At 36.3% G+C, this 25,685-nt stretch overlaps 1 long non-coding RNA gene across 9 annotated transcripts in view; it reads left to right on the forward strand.

Annotated features, from left to right (window-relative positions):
• Nucleotides 1–661: 661 nt before the first annotated feature.
• LOC131145102 (uncharacterized) overlaps nt 662–25,685 on the forward strand; it is a 35,926-nt gene continuing 10,902 nt past the window's right edge. For 2 of the 9 annotated variants that reach the window (XR_009133980.1, XR_009133979.1), the window contains exons 1-3: nt 674–922; nt 10,195–10,291; nt 10,468–10,784. This is a non-coding gene — a long non-coding RNA (uncharacterized LOC131145102). Of the gene's footprint in view, nt 923–10,194; nt 10,292–10,467; nt 10,803–25,685 lie in introns of all 9 variants that reach the window. The other 7 variants (XR_009133983.1, XR_009133985.1, XR_009133977.1 and 4 more) reach the window with 5 other exon arrangements.

Raw genomic sequence — 25,685 nt, forward strand, 5'->3', positions numbered from 1 at the left:
TTAAATTACCACAATAATTTTTTGTAATTTTTCATTAAATTCATTTTACTCTAATATTACAATCAAAATAATTATATTTCATAATTTTTTACTTAATTTATTATGAATGCCAAAATGAATATTCCATGGCCATTATTAATTTATAGATGTTTTTTAAATGTTATTGTTTTGCTGTGCATAGTGTGAACCTTCTACTGATATTAATTATTTTTCATTGACTGCTTTATTTCTATTATGAAAAATGTGTTTATTGTGAATTATTGAAAGAAACACTTACAATTTTATCTCAATTAAAGTCGAAACTAAATGTTGTAATTAAATACCATGATTTTCATTTTTATTTTTTAATTATTTACTTTTTTTACATATTTTAAATATTTATTATTCATTAGCAATAAAAGAAAATATTTTCATTAAAAAATGATTCATCTTTTTTGTTACTTCAAATATAAAATATCTTCTAAGTATAGGGAATTCCCTAAGTTCGGTCTATTTTTTAATATCCTATGACTACATATAACAGTGCCTTTAATTTTATTTATTTATTTTTTATAATTATTTTTAAAAAATAAAAAAAAATTGGATAATAAAAAAATGTTTCTACTCAAAATTCATTTTTAAATTTCAAATATAAATCTAATATATTTTATGCGTACAATACACGTGACGTGCAAGTGCACAAACTCAGCCTCCTTTCTCCTTGCGGCTCCTCTCGCTCTCTCGCCGTCGTAGCCGTTATCCATTCCAGTCGTTGGGCTCTGCGCCGTCGGAGGCACAGTCGCTGCACGCACCTGCATCTGCATTTCAACTAGATACGAACCAATTCAGTTGCCAGCCCGTTCAAGGTCGCGTCTAGACTCAAAGAGTCGATCACTGCCGCGAATCTTTCCTTCACCAACGGCGTCGCTACCGTTACAACTCGGTTTGCTCAATTTTTTGACTTTTATTTCTTTAATTTCTCCTCCTTGCTTCTTTAATTTTTTCCCCTCTTGGAAAGCTCACACATATTTACTCCCACGGTTTCATTTTTTTTTTTCAATTTATTTTTGTCTTCTGATTTCTCTCAAAATACATGAGTTTTTCTATGAGCTCTTTGAAATTAGAGATCTGAATTTTTGGTAATCAGTAATTCTGATTTTCTGGGTTCATTTTGCGTCTTTTGGATGTTAGTTGTTGGAAATATGCAGAGGATATTAATCTGTAACCATCATCAGAAGAAATTTTAGGGAACTGATTTAGCAAATATTATTCCCCAACTGTTTGATGAAATTACTGAGAGAAAGTTCTCTTAGAGTTTGAAAACTGTATCAAGGATCCTCTCTCTCTGTGTGTTGTATGTGTTTTTGTACATGTGTGAGTGAAGGAACCCCAGACAATACCATTGTCATTTATGCTATTGGTTCATATTCGTTACTGCCTCCACCTACCCTCTTTCTTTCTCTACGTTTCTTTATTATTCAAGCATGGTCCATTCTAAACTGATTATGGTTGAAGTGTCGTTGTTTATGTTTGTGACTCTGTAGTCTGTAAAGTTAATTTCTAGATGAAGGAACACTGAGCAATACCCCTATCAATTATGCTATTGATTCAGTATTTCAGTTTCTCTATTGCCTCCTTCCTCTCTCAGCCTCTATTTCTCTTTATTATTCAAGCATGATATATTCTGTACTGATAATGATTGCGTTTCTTTAGGTTGGCAATTAGTATTGCTATTGATTCAGCCCTCCCCCTCTCTTTTTTCTCTTTCTTTTTCATTTTTTAGGCACGATCCATCTAACCTCTTCTATTTGTCTAGAAATGTAATGAATTGAGTATTGTGTAAAAAGATATACGACAACAAAAACAACAAGCCTCAAGTCCCAGGAGGTGGAGTCAGCTATATGAATTCTTTTTCTCCAATTTATCCGATTGAGAGCATTTTCCTCTACTAGATTAAGGGCTATTAAATCCTTCTGCATTACCTTATTGCAAGTTATTTTAGGCCTACCCCTATCCCTTTTCATGTTAAAAATAATAACTAACTCACTGCTTCTCACAGGTGCTCTACTCGGCTTACGTTTTAAATGCCCAAACCATCTAAGTCACCCCTCCCTTATCTAGTCTTCGATTGGTGCTATGCTTAAACTATTGCATATATGCTTATTTCTTAGTTTATCTTTTAATATTATACCACTCATCTGCCTTAACATTCGCATTTCGACAACTTTTACTTTTTGTACATGTTATTTCTTAGTTGCTCAACATTCTGAAACCTGAACCATAAAGCATAGCCGGCCTTATAGCTGTCTTATAAAACTTTTTAATTTTAAGGGTATTCTATGATCACACAACATGCTTGATGCACTCCTCCATTTTGCCAAACCTGCTTTAATTTAATATATTTTATCTTCTTCAATTTCCCCTTTTGCTTGCATAATAGACCCAAGATATCGAAATGTATTAGTGCTAATAATTTCTTGATTATCAAGTTTTGATTATCTAGTTTAATCATCTCTCCACTACCCCTCCTTCCGTCACTGAAATTACATTTCATGTATTTTATCTTATTCCTACTCATCCTAAAACCTCTGGACTTTGATGAGGTTCTCAAAAGTTCTAATAGTTAGTGAAGAAGGTATTAAACATATAAATTTAAAATAAAATTATGTTTTAGAAATTTAAAATGTGAAACAAAGAAAAATCATGTCATGGTGGAATCAACATAAAACTTATGCTTGATAAATTGTCTGGAAAAAAGTGAGAGCACTTTCAAGGAAGGGCAGTACACTGACCACATTATACTAGCCAAGTGTGGGTTGAATCTGGTTTAGTTAATGCAATCCTCTGAGTGCACAAAGATAAATAAAAATCATCTGGCCCTTCATGTAATTCATTATTGATATTAGCATGATGATTTGATTCAATCTTATTAGTGGTTTATAGCTTCGTTGTGGTAAATCTGGTAGAGTTATGGTAAGGATGTGGGAGGAAATAAGCCAAGTTACTTTTGCAGTTTATCTCTACAGTTTATCTTTGATGTTGATTATGGTAAGGATGTGGAAACAGCCTCTTGCAAAAATGCAAGGTAAGGCTGCGTACTATAGATCCACTGTGGTCCGCCCCTTCCTTGGACCCCGCATATGCGGGAGCTTTGTGCACCGGGCTGCCCCCCCCTTTAATAAACCAGAATGGACCTAGAACAGGTTGAAATTCATTGGTAGCAGCCTAGTTCTTAATACTTTCTGAGCTTATTTTTCACACCATCTCATCCAATTTCCTTGACAAGAAAGAGGCTAATTTTTAAGCTCCTTTTTTGTTTTGATGAAGTTAAAATTATGGTTCTATTTTTTTTTTTTTCTCAAAAACTAATGCAGATACTGTCACAGACTGCATATTATGGGTTGGATCATGGATGCAATTACCTCTCTTTTTCTCTGCTGCCTCCCCTCCTCTCTCTCTCTCTCTCTCTCTCGTGTGCATGCAAATCTCAGTAGTGCCCAAATCTTTGTGGTGCCAAAACAACTCTTGTCTCTCTCTCTCTCTCTCTCTCTATTTGAGTTAGAATGTCACGTGTTTTGCATTTCTTTGGCTCTCTTTGTCTCTAAAAAAGCCGTCAACATTTTCTTTATATTTCAAACATTTTCCGTAGACCCTGATTTGGTGGAAACCTCAAGTATTTTGTTGATTTTTTAAAAAATCTGCTTTGAGAAATTTGAAGCTGCTTTATGAATTTGTAATTTAAGAAATTGATTAATATTATGGAACTAACATATTAATAAAATTGTTAATATTTTGAGTTGCCCCATAAATTTGTAATTAACATTTGTAACAGCCAATGATAATTGAATAAAAATTTCTATAATTGCTAATAATTATTAGAAATTAATCAAACTGCTAATATAATTCATGTCTACCATCCTAATTAGATTTATAATTTTATTAGTGGAAACATAACTTTATTCATGATTATTGTTTTCAAACTACATCATAAATAGAAGGACTAATATTTTGAAACCATCTCATAGATTTGTAATATAATTTCTGTAACAGCTAATGATAATTGAATAAAAAATTTCTATGGCTACTTATATATATATATATCTACGATCTACCTCATTATTAGATTTGTTATTTTATTAATGGAAGTATACCTTTATTTATATTTATTTATTTTGTTAAGCTTTCAATGTGGAACATATGATGTGTTAACGACACTAATAAATTTAGATCTTGGAATATATTTACTCATAATTATCAATAATTAAATTCAAAATGAAGAAAATAAAGATTTGATATTGTCTTATCAAATGAAAAATTTTAAAATAGAGTTATAATATATAAAAAAAAGGGCAGCCCGGCGCACAAAGCTCCCACATATGCGGGGTTCGGGGAAGGGGTGGAATAAATTAATTATGTAAGTGTTTGCAAAACATTTGAAGGCGGAGACTTATTACTTGCATGATCTACCATTCAAGTTGTTGTTTCAAAGTTGACATAAACTACATGTGTACTTTTGCATGATTTTGGTGTATCTTGTGTCTATGTAACTATTGTTAATGATTTGTTCTGGAGTAGAGGGTTAGTCAAGGATTTATATTTGTGTGGAATTTAATGAAACTCAATAATAGTTTATTGTAAAATTTGACCAAACTTAAAGACAATTTCAAATTCAAGAATTGAAATCAATGCTCCAAACCCAAACATTGCGTTTGGAAGCATGGATTTCAGATCTTGGATTTGGATTTGGGTGGATTTGACAAAATTTAACACAATTTTGTATTACATCTTATCCAAATTCAATACAAATCCAAATCCAAGGCCTTTCCAAACATAGGGAAAAAGTATTTATAAATTTGTAATTGATTTTTTTAGAATTCATATTTATTTTTCAGTTGTTTAAATTTAATACAGTGTTATAATATGTTGGAATAAATTAATAATGTGTGTGTTTGCAAAACATTTGAAGGTGGAGACTAATTACTTGCATGATCTATGACAATTTCAGGTTGTAATTTCAAAGTTCACATAAACTGCATGTGTGTTTTTATGTGATTTTGATGCATTTCGTGTCTATGTGACTACTGTCAATGCTTTTTCGTGAGCACAGAGCTCGAGTTTGATTTGTATTTGCATGGAATTCAATGAAACTCAATATGGTTTTATTGTTAAATTTGTCCAAACTCAATGCAATGTCAAATCCAAGAATCGAAATCAATGCTTCTTAACATAGAGGGCATTCATGAAATTGTAATTGATTTTTTGAGAATTCATATTTATTTTCAGCTATATAAGCTTTCATTTTTATTTCTTATCTTGGTCTTTCCTCGAGGCAATTCTAATTTTGTGACCTTTTGGGTGCCTGTGATCTAGAGGGTTGTAAGGAGGTTAAAGGGGTGGAAGAGGGTGTACTTATCTCTTGGAGGTCGTTAGCACCTCTCTATCTAGCATACCCATTTATTCTTTATATCTTTTTAGAGTTCCCAAGAGTGTCGCTAGGATTCTTGAGAGGTTGACACTTGACTTTCTTTAGTACAGTTTTGGGGAGAATAAGAGAGATCACCTGGTTAGTTGAGTGAATGTCAAGGGACCCAAATTGGAAGGGAGTCTAGGCCTTGGCAGTTGGCAATGTAGTTTCTAAAAAAAATCTCTCTAATTGGAAAATGGCGATTGAGGTTCCCCTAAGAAGTTAATTCACCCATTGCACAAGGTGGTAAGAAGTATGGGGCCCATCCATATGGGCGGGTACTAGAGGAAATGGCATTGTTTTTCATGCAAGCCTTTGGAGGTTTGTTTTAGATTGCTCATATATATATATATTTTTCTCTCACTGGAGTGGGTAGTGGCAATAGGGTTTGGTTTTGGGAGGATGTTTGGGTTGGTGAGAGTTTGTTGGAGTTGATGGTGCCGTCTTTTTAAGATGTCTGTTTTTTACAATGCACCTAGTAGCTCTTTCTTTTCTTTTCCCTTTTTTTTTTTTTTTTTTCTGTTTGGGGGGTGGGGTGCTCTCTTTCTTGAAATTCCCATTTTGTTTAGAAATCTCAATGAAAGAGAGGTTGATGAGCTCATCACCATGCTTCACATTGCCTTTTGTTTTGTCTAATAGGGGAGATGAGATTAGTTTGGGAGGGGGATTCTTGTGGTCTTTTGTTCGCCAAATCCTTTTTCCTTCTCCTCCTTAAAACTCTTTCTCCAATTTTTTTCCTAGTCATTTTCCTTAGAGCCACATCATTTGGAAGACTAAGGTTCCTTTTAAGAGCTTGATTTTGTCTCACAATAGGCTTAATACACACGACCTACTTCAGTGTTGAACACTCTCTAAGGCCATGAATCTTGATATGTGCACCATGCGTCATGACTCCAATGAAACAAGTACACACCTCTTCCTTGGCTCCATGGGTCATGTAGATTTTCCTACAACTGTGCTTTCTGGATTTTAATCTAGAAAGGGTAGGGCTTTATGGAGGTGCTTTCAAGAGGAATTTGAGAATCTTGATGGACCGCACAACTTCTTCTAGTTTGCTACGGGATAGAGTTAGGTTTCTTGCCTCATTTTGGGCACATTCTTTCGGATTTTTCTAGGGATATCAATGCCTGACCAGCAAAGGGATTGGAGGGTACCTCTTTTGTAATTGTTTATATATTTTCTTTTGTTCTTGTGGAGGACATCTTGTTCTCCCCCCTTTGTACCTTGTTTCTATGTCGTTAATATATTTTATTTTCTCCAAAAAAATTATTTAAAGTGAACTAAATGTCCCTGTTGTGAAATCTACTTAATAGTTGACTGCTGCCTTTCATCCACAATCCCATTGTTGGCTTAACTATCAATGTTCTACATGGTAGCTAATATTAGCAAGTAAAAATTCCTACCTGACCAGAGTTTCCCCTAGATTAGGAATCAACAACCATTGGCTGTTGATGCTTGATGTCCATAGTCAATTTCTGACCAAACATTCAAAACCTAGTGTTGGCATCGGGTTCTGAGGATTCGTTTGGGTTACCAACATTTGGTGACCTTTTTAAAATCAAACAAGTATAGACCACCAAACCATTGATGTGTCTAACTTGTCCTTTTTTATCTTTGAAAACGGAGTTGTCACTTTATTTTATTTTTTAAAAAGGCACAATACAGGAAAGCCTTTTGAAAAGATTAGGCTCAGGAGTGTAATTGTGCATAGGGAAGGTAGCACTTTAAATTCTCTTTCTTGAGAATTAAAAGCCTTAGCACCCTAAAATACCCATTCTCATGAATGGTATTGTACTTACCTTGTGTGTGTGTGTGTGTACAACTCATTTTGAAAATGCTTAATCTTTACTCTTTTTGAAAAGATTTTCATAGAACTTGTGAAAAGTTCTACTACTTTAATACCTAATCAAACAAACATACTTAACATATACAATACACAAACAACAAAGAAAAATGAAGAAGAAATGAAGGGGAGATTTAGGTTTTTTGTTTGGTGTAGATGTATCTACAAAGTAGACTGCCTATATATCCTCAAAAGAGGAATCAAGCCATTTGTATTTCCCAAGAAACATTTTTAATTCAAGTTTAAAAACATTTTTTGGGTTATTTATGAAAACATTTGGCATTTGTATGATTTTGATTTTTTTGGGAGGAAAACCATAAAACCCAACTTGAAATCCCTTGAGTTATCTTCTAGAAAAGAGACTTTTGAATCCATTTAACAGCCATATCATGAATGGTTTATTAAAAAGTTAAATTTTCTTAAATACATTTTGGTTTATTTTGAAGGAAAACCATAAAATCATTTGAAAACAGTGTGAATTTTCGGAAGGAACCAAAAAGCCGACTTGACCATCATTTGGAAAGATTGGATAACACCCAAACACCACTTCATGGATGTGTATGACTATAAGTATCATGAAAACTTTTGCAAAAACATCGATATTTTTGAGAAAAACTCGTGCAAATCCATTTGTTTTTGATGAAAATATTTATTTTTTGTAGAGAAACCATGAAAACTCCGAAGAAAAGATCAATCATTATCAATTAGAGATGGTATACTATGTGTAGAGACACTAAGGCACTTGAAATCGCAAGAGAGGGTGCAAAATGAGCACTCTCGGGAGTTAGCGGTTGAACAAATGCAAGGGCCGGTCGACCGCTTGTAGCCAATGACTACATATTCAAAATGAAGAGTGGCCAGTCGACTACTTGCATAGGCTGGTTGACCACGTGAAGAAGAAATTCAACACAAACAACATATTTTGACATTCTAGCATGCTTTTTCCTATGCAGTTATGCTACAAACATATTCTACAACATCTAACACGCATTTTTGACATAGGAAAGTAGAAAAATCATGAAGTATAAATTATAACATTCAAAGAAACACAATCATGCTTCAACATGTCAAAATTGATGTAATGATTGGAAATGAATGAAGTAAAGGTTTTGAAATTGACCTCTTTGAAGAAAAACTCCCTGTGGATCAAGTGGAAGACCTCTCACTTTGAATCACACCCCCAAAGTCTCTTTCTAAAGAATAGGATTGTGATTTCTTTTCTTTCTCTCCTTCAAATGAAAACCCCTCTTGAAACCCACGAAAATGCCTTGAAATCCTCACTTTACCCCACTTGGACGTGCCCTAAAGTCTCTTCAAGGAGGTCCTTCCATAGAACTGTGATGGAAGGAAGGGAAAGCCATTTTTGAATTTGAATTTCAAAAATTCAAGTTTGAAAATAATTATTGATAACTACCAACCATTGATTGCCAATATCGAAGGTTGACATGTGGCATCAATGGGACATGTGGTAGGTCGAAAATCTCTAGCCAATTGCATGAAGACAAGTAAAAAAAAAATTCAAATTTCCGGTAGATCGGTCAATCGCCTATGAGATGGCGCTAACAAAAATAAAAGGAGGGAGGGCCAATTGACTACTCGAAGGGACCGGTTAACTGCCCCTAGTGCAATTTTTGCTTCTTTTTCTTTATTTTCTTTGGTTTTGATGTCTTCATTTAGGTCAAAGTTTGTTTGATAAAAAATTGACTATTGATGCCTAGCGCAAACTTTACTAAAGCCGTTGATTTTTGCATCTTTTATTAGATTGGTAAAATGTTGAAAAATTGCACCTGGTCAATCGGTCACTAATGAGTGTCGATAGGGTGCCAATTAAATAATTTCTTTTGAAAAATTATTTATTTGCCTCCCCTATGCACAAATATACTCCCAAACTCAATTTTTTTAAAAGGTTTTTACTTCAATTTTTTTTACCTTTTTTAAAAATAAAAATAAAGTTCCGAACTTAGTTCAGTTTTCAAAATAAAATTCAGCAAAAGCTTAGGCAGTTGAACGCTCTAAATGGGCTGGCCAACCGGCTTTGGCAGAAAGGTGATCTGGTCGACCGGTCTCCCTTCTTTTGCTTTTTCTTTTTAATTTAGTCATCTATCGTTGGCATGTGGGCCCAAAACTCAGCATCGACACTTGAAAACAAAATCTTTGCCATCTATGTTCAAATATAAAATTGGTTGGTTATTCATAGCACAACATATCATTAGTTCATGGGAGGTATCCATATTGTGTTGTCTAGTCCAGGGTAAATAATTCATACCATATCCTTATCATACAGGGCATCCATATGGTGTTCCCTGGTCTAAGACGAAAAGTTTGACTTTGTTTGTGGATCATACCTCTGTCCTTCTAAAACATATGCTGACTTCAGGATTTTTTTATGCTTTCTTAAAGAATTTCAGTGATATTATGATGCAAGTTATGCAACAGACACATATATGCATATATTGATTGGCAGCAATATTGAAACACAGGGAAAATAAGCCTTATAAAACTTAACCTCATGTGTATGTTGTCTGAAATTCTAATTCATGGTTATGAACTATTGAAACATTATATGATGGAATCTTAGACTTTGTGTTTCATGGGTTTGGAAATTTTCCGATTCTATGCACTTAGTTGACTTTTTTATCATGTGGTTGAAATGAGTTGTGGTTTGCTACTAACCTTTCGTGCTTATAATCACTTTAAGATGACTTCAGACACCATTTGCCCGATATTTGTTTAGTACAAAGTGAAGGGTTGGGTTTGAAAGCTGTGTCTTTTGGTTAATCTGATTATATTTTGATGCTACAATTGTCATGGCCTTTTAGTATTGTTCACTTTGCTTCTAGTATTCATGTTGCAATATCTTATATAGTTAAAATAATCATATTTATTTTTTTATATTTTAATTTAACAGTGAGAAGGGGAGCTTAGGTGCAATGGTAAGGTTGTCGCCGTGTGACTTGGAGGTCATGGGTTCGAGGTGTGGAAACAGTCTCTTGCAAAAATGCAAGGTAAGGCTGCATACTATAGACCCATTGTGGTCCTTCCCTTCATTGGACCCCGCATACGCGGGAGCTTTGTGCACCGGGCTGCGCTTTTTTTTTTTTTTTTTTAATTTGACAATGAAAATTGTTGTTGTTATCTTCCTCGAACACTTTGCTTATACTATTTATCTTTCAACTTGCAGGGTCTTATAGAGCTAAAGCTAGGGTAGTTATTTGCTGCAAATTATTGTATATATCTTCCTAACTTTGCTTCTGACCTGAAGGATCCTCCCACACCTAGTGAAAGTCAATTTTCCCAGAGTGTTTGGTCTAGGAGTCCTAGGTATGAAATGAGGGACCATGCAACTAAGAGACGAGATGATACTAAACATAAAGGCAGGAGGCTAAGACAGAAATTCAGTGTTTGAGAGTGAAGAGGGGCATAATGGAAGAAAAGCAAGTGGTCAACATGAGCGGGAGTATGGTGGAGATTATGGAAGAAAGAGAATTTGAAATGAAGGTAGAAGGCAGACACCTGGTGTGCACCACTATTTCTCTTTTTTGTTTAGTTTTTTTGCTAAAAAAATTTTCTTTAGGGTAATAAGATGTAATTCTTTTTTTTTCCCCTGGTGACCATTTTATTTTCTTTTCGTTAGATGCAGAGGGTAATAGGATGTAATTCTTTCTTTTCCCTAGTGATCCATTTTCGTGAGCATTGCTGATTTCCGCTACACACACTCAACCCAAAATAGAAATTCCAAAAAATGACCAACGAAACAAAGAAAATTCCTTTGGGTGAAATAAGGGAAAGAATCATTGTTTCAGAATTTTTGGGTTTTCTATCTCAAACTTTGTGAAGCTCTTGCCAATTTGGTTTATCTATTTTTTGATACCTAGCATAGCATGTTATATTATCTGTTTTTTTTTTTTTTTAAATATATTTTTTGATTATTCTTTTGATATGTTTATATTTATCACTTGTTTTTGGTATATTTGTTATGTATTACATACAATAGTAGAATAGCTTAACTCCACTTCTCGTTTTCAAAATGTGCAAATCTTAGGCCTGTCTGGGTGTGGTAACGACACATGGTAATGAGGAGATAAACCATGTTGTCGTAATTACTCTTATACGATTAGGTGCTGTCGACCTTCACCTCCTTTAACCTTAAATAGGGCCTTACCCGATGCAGCATTAGTTTCTATAGAAAATGCAGGACGCATTTCATTTGATGTAGAATGTCCTATATATAGGACTTGTACAAGGTAAGTTTGTTACACATTCAAAAATATTTAAATATCAAATCAAAGAGATCCTAGACTATCAAATACAAACAACTATTCAAGTGATATAACTGAGGAATCCCAAATTGCCGCATACAATCGGATATTAGCAAATATTCAACTACTAGGATTCTCAGCAATTTAGCAACAGGTGTAACCGTCGACGGTTTGGTGAAACCATCGACGGTTTAATCACAGTAACCATTCAGTCTTAATCCGTCGAAGCAACTGTCGAATGGATTATTGAAACCATCGATGGTTTGCTGGAAAACTGAGTAATTTCCTTAATACGTCCCCGCAAGATAGGCATGCCATCAGTTAACTTGGAGCTTGGAAAGTGAAATTTGTGATGGGATAGAGCCTTAGTTAAGAGGTCGGCAAGTTGATCATGGGTGCTAACATGAGAGACTTGCAGCAAACCTTTTGTAACCAGATCACGAACGAAATGAAGATCAATAACAATATGCTTCATTCGTGAATGCATAACAGGATTAAGACTCAACTGGGTAGCACCAATATAATCACAAAATAGATGTGGGGGCTTAGGAATCGGAATACCAGGTTCTTGAAACAATGAGTGAATCCAAACAAACTCGGAGGTGGCTGAAGCAAGAGCCTAATATTCCGCCTTAATGGAGGAACGAGCCACAGCACGCTGCTTGCGCGTGTTCCATGAAATGGGACAATCACCTAGAAAAATAAGATAGGGAAAGGTGGAGGATTTGGTATCCCTATCACCGGCCCAATCAACATTCGAAAATCCTTTAAGAGTGAGATTCCTAGTGCGCTTGAGGAGGATGCCATGATGAAGAGTACCCTTCAAGTACCATAGAATATGCTTGGCAGCGTTCCAATGGGGTTGAGATGGTTTATGCATGAACTGAGTCAGTTTATTGATCGAGAAGACAATGTCAGGCTGAGTTAGAGAGAGATATTAAAGAGCTCCTATAACTCGGAGGAATTCAGTCGGATTAGTAAGAGAAGAGCCATCGTGGAGCTGAAGAAGATCCTTTGTGGCAAATGGAGTCATTGCTGCCTTAGTACCATCCATCTTAGTGCGAGAAAGAAGATTCCGAGTATACTTTTGTTGGGAGAGGAATAGTCCATGGGGAACTGAAATCACCTCAACACCAAGAAAGAAATGCAAGGGACTAAGATCCTCCAGAGAAAACTGATGATCGAGCTATTGAATAACCTTAGAAATAGCAGCAGAGTTACTCCAAGTTATTAAGAGATCATTCACATATACCAAAAAATAGAGAATAATATCAGCACTCGTGTAGATAAACAGAGAAGAATCGGATTTAGACTGTTGAAAACTGAGTTGAAGGAGACACGTACTCAGTTCTTGATACCAAGCACGAGATGCTTGTTTCAAGCCATATAGAGACCGCTTTAACCTGCAAACATAAGAAGGCAGATTAGGATCAATAAAACACGGAGGTTGAACCATGAATACATCCTCCTGAAGGCGGCCATTGAGAAACGCATTATTAACATCCAGCTGCAAAGGGGCCAATTTTTCTAAACAGCAATGGAGAGGACAACCCGAATAGTTACTGTCTTCACAACAGGGCCGAACGTCTCATTATAGTCAAAGCTAGGCCGTTGATGAAAACCTTTGGCCACTAACCGGGTTTTATAATGAGAAATACTACCATCAAGATTCCGTTGAATACGGAAAACCCATTTGTGGCCAACGAGTTTGATTGTAGAGCGTAGTGGAACTAGCTCCCATGTACCATGTTTAATCGACGCAGTGAACTCTTCGGACATAGCATGCCTCCACTTGGGATCTTTCAAGGCTTGAGACACACATGTAGGCTCAATAGGTTGAGGAAGAGGGTGTCGAGTGGCAAGGTAAATTTGTTTGGGTCTATGAATATTATTCATAGACCGGTTAATGATACCATGAGTACGGGTGGACTGGGTCAAAGATGCAGGGAAGGGTGATGAAGACCAGGAATGAGAAGCTGGAGCTGCAGGAGTGTTGTCCGTCACGGTGGTAGGAGAGGAGGGTATCTGTCCAATGGAAGGCACCACTGGAATGGCAAGATCCTTTGTCATAGCACCTGAAACTGATAGAGAAGGCACATCAACGTGAGCAGAGGAAGAAAAGGGAAAAAGACATTCATCAAAAACCACATGCCTACACACGTAAAGGTGAGAGGTAACAAGGTCCATACACTTATAGGCACTTTGAGAACTCGAGTAACTGAGAAAGAGATAAGGCGTAGATTTTGGTTGAAGTTTACCGGTGGCATAAGGTTTGAGCCATGACAACAAAAAATACGCAACTTTTGTAATCAGGGCGACGACCAAACAAACATTCGAAAGGACTTTTATTTTTCAAAATAGGAGTGGGTATACGATTTATTAAATAAACCGCCACCTGAAACACATAAGACTAATAGGAAGGAGGGAGACTTGCTTGACTCAATAGGGTGAGACCGGTTTCGACAATGTGCCAATGCCGACTTTCACTTGTATTGTACCATTTTGCTCAGGTGTATGAGGAGTAGTGGTAAGACGGCTAATGAAATTAGAGGAGAGAAAATGACGAAGAGCTTGAAATTCGCCCCCATTATCAGAGTATAAGTGTTTGATGTGAAAACCAAACTGTTTTTCAAGTAGCCCTTTCAATTGACAGAAAAATGTTGTAAACATCACTTTTTCGTCGAACGGGAAACAACCAACAGTATATAGTAAAGTGATCAACAAACAAGACATAAAACCAAAACCCATCAAGTGAAGTGGAATTTGTAGGCCCCTAAACATCAGTATAAATGTATTCAAGTGGATGAGTGCTAACAAGAGAAGTGGAAGAAAAAGGCAACTTGTGACTTTTATTGCATTGACAAGCATTACAATTGGAAGATGAAGAGACACTAGACACTACAATTGGTAGAGAAAAAAGGACGAATTACAAAATCAAATACTTTATTTGACGGATGCCCAAGTCGTCTATGCTAGGTGTCAGCTGTTGTTCGTTCACTAGCAAGTGCTAAAACAGAAGACGCTTTAGTGGAAGACGCCATTGGCATTGGATAGGCACCATCTTGACATTTACTGCGAAGTAGAGTTGCCCCCGTGCTCCGATCCTTCACAAGAAAATAAAATGGGTGAAACTCAGGATAGACATCATTGCTACGAGTGAAATTATGAACGGAGATTAGATTTTTGTGAATATTAGGAACACAAAGAGTATTAGTCAATTTAAAAGGCTTCGAGGAAGAGGGAAAAGGCATAGAGCCAACTTGTGTGACTTGCAAACTTGAGCCATCGCCAATGATAACTTCATCCGTGCCATTATACTCCGAGTGAACAGAGAGATTGGCAAGATCGGAGGTGATGTTGTGAGAAGCAACGGAATCCACCAGCCACTTTTTGTCGGTGGATGCATTGGTAGCGGCACAATTAATAGACTTCACTCCTGAAGCCAAGTAACAAGTCTTGGTTGAGTGGCCGACTTTGTCAGAAGCTGACTAATGATTCGGGACTTGCCAGATTGCTCCCTACGAGTATTGTGACCAGAGTTGGGGCGACGCTGACTAGAGGAACTAGGGCTGGAACATTGGTTGCGGCTGAAAGTGGAGGCGCGAGTGCGGCGCTGAGTGGAGTTCACAGTGGCAACCAAGACAACATTGGATGCATCAACACGTCGTGAGTAACTTTCATGGCCAACCAGCATATCATGAAGCTCTTCAAACGTAAGAGAAGTCTCACGTGCCTGAATAGGCACTGTGTAATCTCATGGAACTCAGGGCCAAGACCATTGAGGACATACAAAGTAATGTCATCTGTTGAGATGGGAGAGTCGATCATAGCAAGTTCATCAACTAATACCTTGATGGCGTGGAGATACTTCAAGACCGAGCAGGACTCTCGTTGAATGAGAATCAACTCCTCCTTAAGTTGCATAACATGAGTGCATGAACGATTGGAGTACAATTGTTGCAACTTGGACCAAGCATCATGAGCAATGGTGGAAGCGGCAATGAGCGACATGACCGGCTCGGAGACAAATGCAAGGATGGTGTGAAGGATCAACTTGTCTTGCCGAAGCCGATGCCAAAAAGCCGAATTGGAGACACTTGCAGAAGATGAACTGGCAGAGGAGGTGCTGGGAGAAAGGGTTTGTGACGGACAAACGATTGTACCGTCAAGATAGCCCTGAAGGTCATAGCCAATGAACAATGACATCAGTTGGGTGCACCAAGATGGGAAGTTGGAAGGGGTAAGCTTCAAGGGAAGCTGGGAGCTGACATTGATGGCAATAAGAGAGGAGTTGCCATTGTCGGGAGTGTCGAGGGCAGTGACAACGACGGATTCAGAAGAAACGGCCATTAGGAAAGGGAAAAAAAAACTCGTTAGAGAAAGAGCTCTGATACCATATGGAAAATGCAGGACACATTTCATTTGATGTAGAATGTCCTATATATAGGACTTGTACAAGGTATTGAAATTAGGATGTATTCCCAAGAGGGGGATGAATTGGGTTATTTAATCTATTAACTTTAACCCTTAGTTATTTTAAACTTCCACAATCACACAATCAAGATATCTAAGCAGCAATCGTACTATACTAATCGGGAGTCCTAGATATGAATATGAATATGAATATGAATATGAATATTGAAATTATAATCCGAACTCAAACTTAAATTTTCAGCAATACTTTAATAGTATTTTCAAGATAGAAATTCAGTATTACAACTATGATTATCTTAGCACATATGCTTCAATTAAATAATTAATTAACAACCCTTTACCTCAGCTTTTTACTCAACAGTTCAGCGATTTATACTTGCCTGAATTTTCAATTTAACAACATAAACATACAACCAATCTCTAGGATATAACTTTGATTAATCACAACCAAAATCAAATATTCAGAAAATTCCCAATATCCAGCAAGTTCTCAATGATTAAATAAACATACACACAAATTATAATCTTGCAAAAATGTAAAGAGTTAAGGGAAGAAGAGCTAAACACTAGATTTTTACAAGGTTCGGCCAGCAGCCTACGTCCTTACCTCAAGCAAACCGCTTTGAGGATTTCCTTTCCACTTTGTTACCAGGTGAAGCAAGCCTCTCTCCGTTCAAGGTGGAGCCGCCTCTCTAACGAGAACAACCCTCTCGCTAGGCAACAATTCAAATCCCCTGAATCGTCAAAAATAAAAACAAGAAACAATTTTGTTCGTACAATGGAATACCCTCAGTTGGAGCAGATTTGTACAAATTTGAATCAATATACATCAATGAAAATCAAAATAGAAGTTGAAGCTTGAGATTATATCACTAGTATTCTGATTATTGAGTGACGACTTTGAGAGATTGAATCAGAATTTCGTGTAAAAATTCAGCAAGAGCACAACAATTCTTTCAGGAGAACTTTCAGCAGTATAACTCAAAAATTTGAATTGTATGTATGTTGTGTGTTAACCTAATTTGCGAAAATATAAAGTATATATAGTGCAAAAAGGTTTCTTACTGTTTTCCCCAAGTTTTCTCTGAGTTTGGAAACCAAATAATCAATTTTTGGAAACAATATCAGCGCTGTTAAAAGTTTAAAACATAGATGTCAGTCGACTGGACACGAGGGGTCAGTCACTTGAGTTCTTTTAAAAATAGCGCATTCTGAAAGTTAGTGTTGGGTCAGTCGGTTGGTTCCAATAGGTTAGTTACCTGTTCCTATACTGTTTGTTTATTAACAAAACCAGTAGCATCTCAGTCGCTTGATGATAAATCATCAGTCGCCTGACCACCTGGCCATTCTTTGTTTTTCAAAGTTTGGTTCCAAAATTTAAATGCATAACTTGGAAAACTTATTTGAGACCTTATGAAAATATTTTTTCATGTATAAAAATAGGTCTCTAAGTCATAGTATTTCCTAAGAGCTTCAATCAACAATATTGAAATTTGAAGTACTTACATGAAGTCTTCATGTGGTGAAGCTTCTAGTATCCTTCTAAGCTTTAAGTAAATCTTCAATAACCTTCATATCCTTATGACTTGAAGCTTTATATCCATCATAGCTTATGGCTTTAAGTATAAACATTATTTAAGCTCTTCAAGCAGACTCACTTGATTTCATACAAACACTTAGACCCTGAAACTCAACTTAAACAACCATGTTAAGTAACCTTGATTTGTTATCATCAAAACGAGATTAAGCCTTTTTAGGCCAACAATCACCCCTTTTTTGATGATAACAAACAAGGAGCAAAAATGAGAAAGCCTTAATAAGGCTCCCCCTTACAATAAGCATATCCTTAACAAGTCACAACATGAATTGAAGAAATTTCAAAACTCATATCAGAATATATCAAGCTTTCAGCAATGTCAACATATATCATGGTATATCATGGTATTATTATTATTAATATTTTATTTTTATTTTTATGCATTTCATATTCAATAAGATCATAATTTCATTTATAAGGTATACTTCTCAAAAGTTTGAATATTCAAATCATGTATAAGTCCATGTATATGTAATATGCATATAATGACCTAATATCATGCTATGATGCTCAATATGCTCAATTCTCAAACTCAATTCTCAATTTTGCTATGCATCTCCCCTTTTTGGCTTCATCAAAAAGGGTTAACTAAGAAGAAATAACATGCAGATCAACTGGGGACCATAAGTCAGTATTTAGTTCTAAAGAACAAGGTCCAAATACAGCATGCAATTCTCAAGGCAAGCGTCCTTCACAATGTTCATTTCAGAAATTCATCATTCAACATGCAAATGATAATCAATATAGTCTGAAATAGCTTGCAAAGTAACATATCTAGAATAAACAAGAAAGAAAGAAGTAGCAAAAAGAAAAGAAAAGAAAAGAAAAGAGCAGTGTCAAGAGTTGTATCAATGCAAATATTACAACCCAAAATATGTTAAAAAAATAGAATAGAGCTAATCTTCATCGCCACCATCAGTTTCAGAGCCCTCCTCCTCATCATCATCATCGTCATTTATGGAGCTCGTTTCCATGGGAGCTTTCCCTCGTGATGAAGAAGATCCTGGCATGTAGCTCTCAATGCGTCCAAGCCGCTGATAAAGTCTAGTGAAGCTTGTCTGAAGTGAGCTGAAACCAGCACACACTTCACCACGGAAATCATTTAGCTGCTGTAGATAAGTGACAAACCAGGAGGGCATATCATCCGCAGGTGGTGCAGCGTGCTGGGGTTCTTGTGCTTGTTGCTGTGCTGGAGCTGGTGGTGGTTTTGTACGTGCCCTTCTGCTAGGCAACCATCCATGACCTTCATACTTAACGTAACCCATTAGCTTAACCGGAGTAGAGGAAAACATATCATATTGGGTTCTTTTGATGAGAAGTGTGGATGGAGTGGTAACGCCCACATGATAAAAAATGAGGTTTAAAATTCCTCCATATGGAAGAATTACCCTTCGAGCTTCCTCTCTCGAAATCATCCATTTTAATATTAGGCTAGGTAAATCAAGTTTCTTACCCTTTAATAGAAACCACATCACAAAACAATTGAGATAGGAGATATGATCATATGACCCTACCCTAGGCAATATGTTGTAAGTGATGAGTTTTTGCAAAATTTGGGCTTATAGATTAAGCAGATGATACAAGGGTGGATGGCCAAAATACATGGGTGCTTCGGTCATAACTAATGGTAAAAAATCCTTTGGAGTGAAATCTTGGTCCATTATCCTAGATTGTCCAATGAGTGGACACTCAAATTCTCCTTCTTGGATTCTTAGTCTAACAGTAAGGTTTAAGGACTGATAGCAACGGATTTGTTCATGATCTGAGTGGAGGTCAAGGTTTCTCCCTTTACCATATTGGCATAAAATAACTTAACTAGATTGGGATATACTCCTTTTGCTTGGTGGGTGATAAACCTTTCCCAACCTAAGGCATTAAACAATGGCAAAATATTTGTAAAATCTTCTCTAAAAAATTTGGCGTCTAGATCGAATATGGGTTTGGTAGCTCAAATGTGTTCTCGATAAATTTGCTTGGCGTGAAGTGTCATCAAACATCTCTCGATGTTGTTAGAATCATCTTTTCCGAAGGTAAAGCCTTGGTTCACCGTTTGCTTGGTTCTTGGCATGATTTTTGGCAAAAATAATCAGTGGAATCCTCAAAAACAAGAGTAGAGTAAAAGATTGAAGGATCTTTTGAAGTTTAATTGGTGGAATCTTCTTGAAATAGGACTTGGAGACGAAGGAGAGAGACTTTGGGAGAGTGGAGAAATAGGGTCAGTAGACTGAGGTGTGAAAAAATTAGGGTTTATGAACAGTAAATATATATACCGCCGCGGGTCGGTCGACTGCCTTCGAAGAGTCAGTCACCTGACCTGTGTATTTCTTCAAAAATTCACAAGTCAATAGCGAGTTAGTCGACTGCACTCAAGGAGTCAGTCGCCTGATCTTGAAATACGAGTAAGTTAGTGCAAGTTCAGTTGACTGTGGGTAAGTTGTCAGTCGCCTGACCTCCAGTACTTTTGACTTACATATTCATTTAACTCGAGCACTTATTTTTAGTAACTTTTCTTTCTCAAATCACCTTTCTACTATGTAACAAGCCTAATTCTCGTCGTATAGAGACGAACCTATCCTCTAAAAGAGGTTTATCTACGAATTCAAGAATGATATCTTCCTTTTGCACATGATCTCTAAGGAAATGATGTCGAATGTCAATGTGCTTAGTCCTAGAGTGAGAAATGGGATTTTTGGAAATATTTATGGTGTTGGTGTTATCACATTTAATCGGTATAGACGAATATTCCAAATTGAAATCCTAGAGTTGTTGTTTCATGTATAGAGTTTGTGCACAACAACTACCTGCTGCTACGTATTCAGCTTTAGCAGTAGACAATGCCATGGAGTTTTGTTTCTTGGAAAACTAAGATACCAGAGATTGTCCAAAGAAGTGACAAGTACCACTCGTACTTTTTCGGTCTATCTTACATCCGACATAATTTGCATCCGAATAGCTAATCATTTCAAAGGCTGTATCTTTAGGATACCATATGCCTAAGTCAATAGTACCTATCAAATACCTCAAGATCCTCTTGATAACTATTTGGTGAGATTCTTTAGGAGCTGCTTGAAAACGAGCACACATGTAGACACTGAACATGATGTTAGGTCTACTAGCCGTAAAATAAAGCAGGCTACCTATCATGTCTCAGTAGTATTTCATATCTACCGGCTTTCCTTGCTCATCTTTGTCAAGAGTAATATAAGTGCTCATTGGAGTCCCCAATGGCTTGCCACCTTCTATATCAAATTTCTTGAGTAGGTCTTTTATGTACTTTGATTGATTAATGAATGTGCCATTCTTAGCTTGCTTGATTTGAAGACTAAGGAAATATGTCAACTCGCCCATCATGCTCATCTCAAACTCGTCTTGCATGCATCTAGCGAAGTCTTTGCATAAATCCTCATTTGTAGCACCAAAGGTAATGTCATCAACATAGATTTGTATGATGAGCATATCATTATTTTTAGATTGTATAAATAGGGTGCTATCCATTTTCCCTCAAAAAAAGGCATTTTCTAACAAGAAGCCACTTAACCGTTTGTACCAAGCTCTAGGAGCTTGTTTTAAACCAAATAGAGCCTTTTAGTCTAAACACATGATCAGGAAAATAAAAGTCCTCGAACCCAAGGGGTTGTGCTACATATACCTCTTCATTTATGAATCCATTCAAAAATGCACTCTTCACTTTCATTTGATAAAGTTTAAAGTTTTTATGAGATGCATAGGCTAGTAGCATTCTGATTGCTTCCATTCTAGCTATGGGAGTAAAGGTCTCATCATAGTCTAGACCTTCTTCCTGATTGTAAACTTGACCTACCAGTCTGGCCTTGGTACAGACTACAATGCCGTTTTCATTCTTCTTATTCCTAAAATCCCATTTAGTGCTGATTATTGAGTGATCAGCGGGTCTAGGAACTAACTTCCACACTTTATTTCTCTCAAATTGATTTAACTCTTCTTGCATGGCTATTATCCATGAATCATCATTTAATGCTTCGTTTATGTTCTTAGGTTCCTCTTGAGATAGGAACGCACAATGATTGCAAAAATTCTTTAAAGATGATCTAGTGGACACTCCTTGTGAGGGTTCACCTATAATTTGGTCTTTCAGATGATTCCTTACGAGCTTCCACTCCCTAGGCTATTCAGACTGATCATGAGAGTCATTATTTAAAGGTGTACAGATTTCAATACTCTCGTTTTTTATTTCTTGAATTGTTAGGTCTTCTAAACCTTTTCTAACTTCAACTTCCTCAACATCAGTAGGTTTGGAAGAAAATGGATTAGCCTCATCAAATGCTACATGAACTGATTCTACAACTGAAAGGGTCCTTTTGTTGTTGATTGACTCTAAAGGCTTTTCCATTCACAACATATCCTAGGAAGATTCCTTCATCTAATTTAGCATCAAATTTTCCTAGGTCCTCTTTATCATTTAAGACAAAGCACTTACGTTGAAATACATGGAAGTAAGATATATTTGGTTTTCTACCCTTCCAAAGTTCATATGGGGTCTCATCTAGGCTGGTCCTAAGGGAGACTCTGTTCATTAAATAACACGCGGTGTTCATTGCTCCAGCCTAAAAATATTTAGGCAGGTTATGCTCGTTCAGCATGGTCCTTGCCATCTCCTGAAGTGACCTATTCTTTCTTTCAACAACTCTATTTTGTTGAGGTGTACAAGGTGCTAAGAAATTGTGAGCTATTCCATGTTCATTACAAAAGTTTTCAACATCTTTATTTTTGAATTCTCTACCTCTGTCACTTCTAATGTTTAGAACGCCATACCCTTTTTCATTTTAAAGCTTTTTGCATAAGTTGATAAACATCTTACACACTTCGTCCTTGGAGGATAAGAAAAGTACCCAGGTAAACTTGGAGTAGTCATCAACTATGAGAATGCGTATTGCTTTCCTCCTAAGCTTTGTGTTCTGGTGGGACCAAACAAGTCTAGATGAATAAGTTCTAGAGGCCTACTAGTAGAGATGTGTTTCTTCTTCTTAAAACTTGCCTTGGTTTGCTTCCCAAGTTGACACGCATCACATACCTTGTCCTTTACAAACTTAGTGCTAGATAGACCCTTGACTAAGTTTTTTTTAGCTAATTTGGACAACAAGTCTATACTAGCATGTCCTAGTCTTCTATGCCACAGCTAGCTGGTTTCATTCAAGGCTGTGAAGCATTTGACTTCTTGAGATATCAGGTTTTTAAAATTTATGCAGTATACATCATCAACTCGATTAGCAATAAACAAGGTGTCATGCTTTTCTTTATGTTCAACCATGCATTTGTCTTGTTTGAATATTACATCAAAACCTTTATCACTCAATTGACTAATGCTAAGCAAATTATGTTTTAATCCTTCTACCAATAAAACATCATCAATTTCCAAGGAAGGATCCTTACTGACTTTATCGATGCCGATAATTTTGCCTTTAGCATTGTCTCTGAAGGTGACATGTCCACCATCCTTTAGCATCAAAGACATAAACTTGGACTTGTCTTCGGTCATATGCCTTGAGCATCCACTATCCAAGTACCATTTGTCTTTTGATGGAGTGGACCTAAAACATACCTACAAGAAAGGATTCAAGATGTTACTTTTGCTACCCAAACCTTCTTAGGCATTTTTGTGTTTGTTTTAGTTTCATTTTTGACTCTCCATTCATTTTTGATTTTGACATTTTTTCTCTTGAATGGATATTCAAACTTTATGTCTCCCTTCTTCTTACATAAGAAACACGTAGTATGTTCATATGCATTTGTTGAGGATGTGCCTGCGTAATTTTTTGAAGCTTCTACAAAGTACTCCATGTAGAGGTTCTTTTTCTTTGTGTTCTCAACTCCATTGAATCCTATTTCTTCTTTATCCAAGGACATTCTTTGCGATCCAACAAGTTCATCAAAATTTTCTTTTCCTTTAGTGAAGTTGTAGATGATTTTAGCTTGATCCTTAATTTTACTTTCAAAACTACACATTTTTGAGTCTTTTATACTTTTACCATTCACTTGCAACTTTACTAGTTCTTGAGATATTTTGTTGACTTTACTCATGAGTTCATCAATATTTGAGTCTTTTTCTTTTTCAGCTGATTTTGATGACTCTAGTTGGTTCATTAATGTTTCATTTTGTTTTCTTTGTGTGATGTTTCTCTTGGATGCTTTTATGAACCTTTTATGCAATGAGAATAGTTGAGCTTGAATTTCTCTATATGAAGGCATGCTCTAACATGAGTCACTACAGGATTCATCACTAGATTCTTCAAATGAGCTAGAATAAGAATTTACCTCGTTGTCTCTTGCCATGAAACAAAGGTTCGCTATGTCTTGATCACTTGATTCACTTTATGAGTTACTTGAGTTAAAGTCGTCCCAAGTAGTTGCTTTCATTATTTTCTTTTTCTTCTTCTTGACATCTTTCTTGAGCTGTGGACAATCAGACTTTATATGTCCTACTTTCTTACAGTTATAGCAAGTCAGGGGTTCATTCTTTGTTTCTTTCTTGCTTGTTTCGCCCTTGTCAGTTTTTGATCCTTTGAATTTTCGAGCAAATTTCTTATTCTTTTTGAAGAATTTTCCTAGTTGTTTAGTGGGCTATATCATCATCATCTAATTCATTGTCCTCTTCCTCACTTGAGCTCTCTCTTTTGCAGCTTTAAGAGCTATTGACTTCTTTTGTTTACTACCTTTAGTAGTTCTTTCATTTATCACCATCTCATACATGAGAAGCGATCCTATCAATTCATCTAGGGAAGTATTTTTCAGATTTCTGCCTTTAGTTATGGCAGTGGCCTTAGGTTTCCAAACGGGAGGAAGTTCTCTAAGGGTTTTCCTAATCATCTCGTAGGTAGAGTAGTTCTTACCTAGTGCATTGAGAGAATTTATTACGTGGGTGAACCTAGTATACATACTAGTGATAGACTCCTCAGGGTTTATCCTAAAGGCTTCATACTTGCTGGTGAGCATGTCAATCCTACTATCCCTAACATCTGCGGTTCTCTCATAGGTTACTTCAAGCTTATCCTAGATTTCCTTAGCTGATTTATATCCCATGATTCTATTGAATTCGGTAGCATCTAAGGCACAATATAGTGCATTCATTGCACTTGAATTTATTTGCAGCATCTTCATATCATTGTCATTCAATTCCTTTTCTTCCTTAGGGATTTCTTTATTGTCTACAATTTTAGTGGGAATAAGGTCACCATGTGTGACTACTTTCCAGACCTTCCAATCCATGGTTTGTAAGAATATCCTCATTCATTTGTTGTTTCCAGAAGGTGTAGTTCACACTGCAGAAGATAGGAGGTCTAGATGAAGATTGGCTTTCACCAAGATACACCTAGGTGTGCCATAGGGATCTTTATGTAGCTACTTAGTTAAGATTTACTACAACCTAGGGCTCTGATACCAATTGAAATTAGGATGTATTCCCAAGAGAGGGGGGGGGGGGGGGTGAATTGGGGGGTTTAAAAATTTATTTGCTGAATTTCTGTTAACTTTAACCCTTAGTTATTTTAAACTTCGACAATCACACAATCAAGATATCTAAGCAGCGAATGTACCATACCAATCGGGAGTCCTAGATATGAATGTGAATATGAATATTAATATGAATATTAAAATTATAATCCGAACTCAAACTCAAATTTTCAGCAATACTTCAATAATATTTTCAAGATAGAAATTCAGTATTACAACTATGATTATCTTAGCACATATGCTTCAATTAAATAATCAATCAATAACCCTTTACCTCAACTTTTTACTCAACAATTCAGTGATTTATACTTGTCTGAATTTTCAATTTAACAACATAAACATACAACCAATCTCTAGGATATAACTTTGATCAATCACAACCAAAATCAAATATTCAGAAAATTCCCAATATCCAGCAAGTTCTCAATGATTAAATAAACATACACACAAATTATAATCTTGCAAAAATGTAAAGAGTTAAGGGAAGAAGAGCTAAACACTAGATTTTTACAAGGTTCGGCCAGCAGCCTACGTCCTTACCTCAAGCAAACTGCTTTGAGGATTTCCTTTCCACTTTGTTACCAGGTGAAGCAAGCCTCTCTCCGTTCAAGGTGGAGCCGCCTC

The sequence above is a fragment of the Malania oleifera genome, chromosome 12, assembly GCF_029873635.1.
Source record: "Malania oleifera isolate guangnan ecotype guangnan chromosome 12, ASM2987363v1, whole genome shotgun sequence".
Taxonomy (NCBI): domain Eukaryota; kingdom Viridiplantae; phylum Streptophyta; class Magnoliopsida; order Santalales; family Ximeniaceae; genus Malania; species Malania oleifera.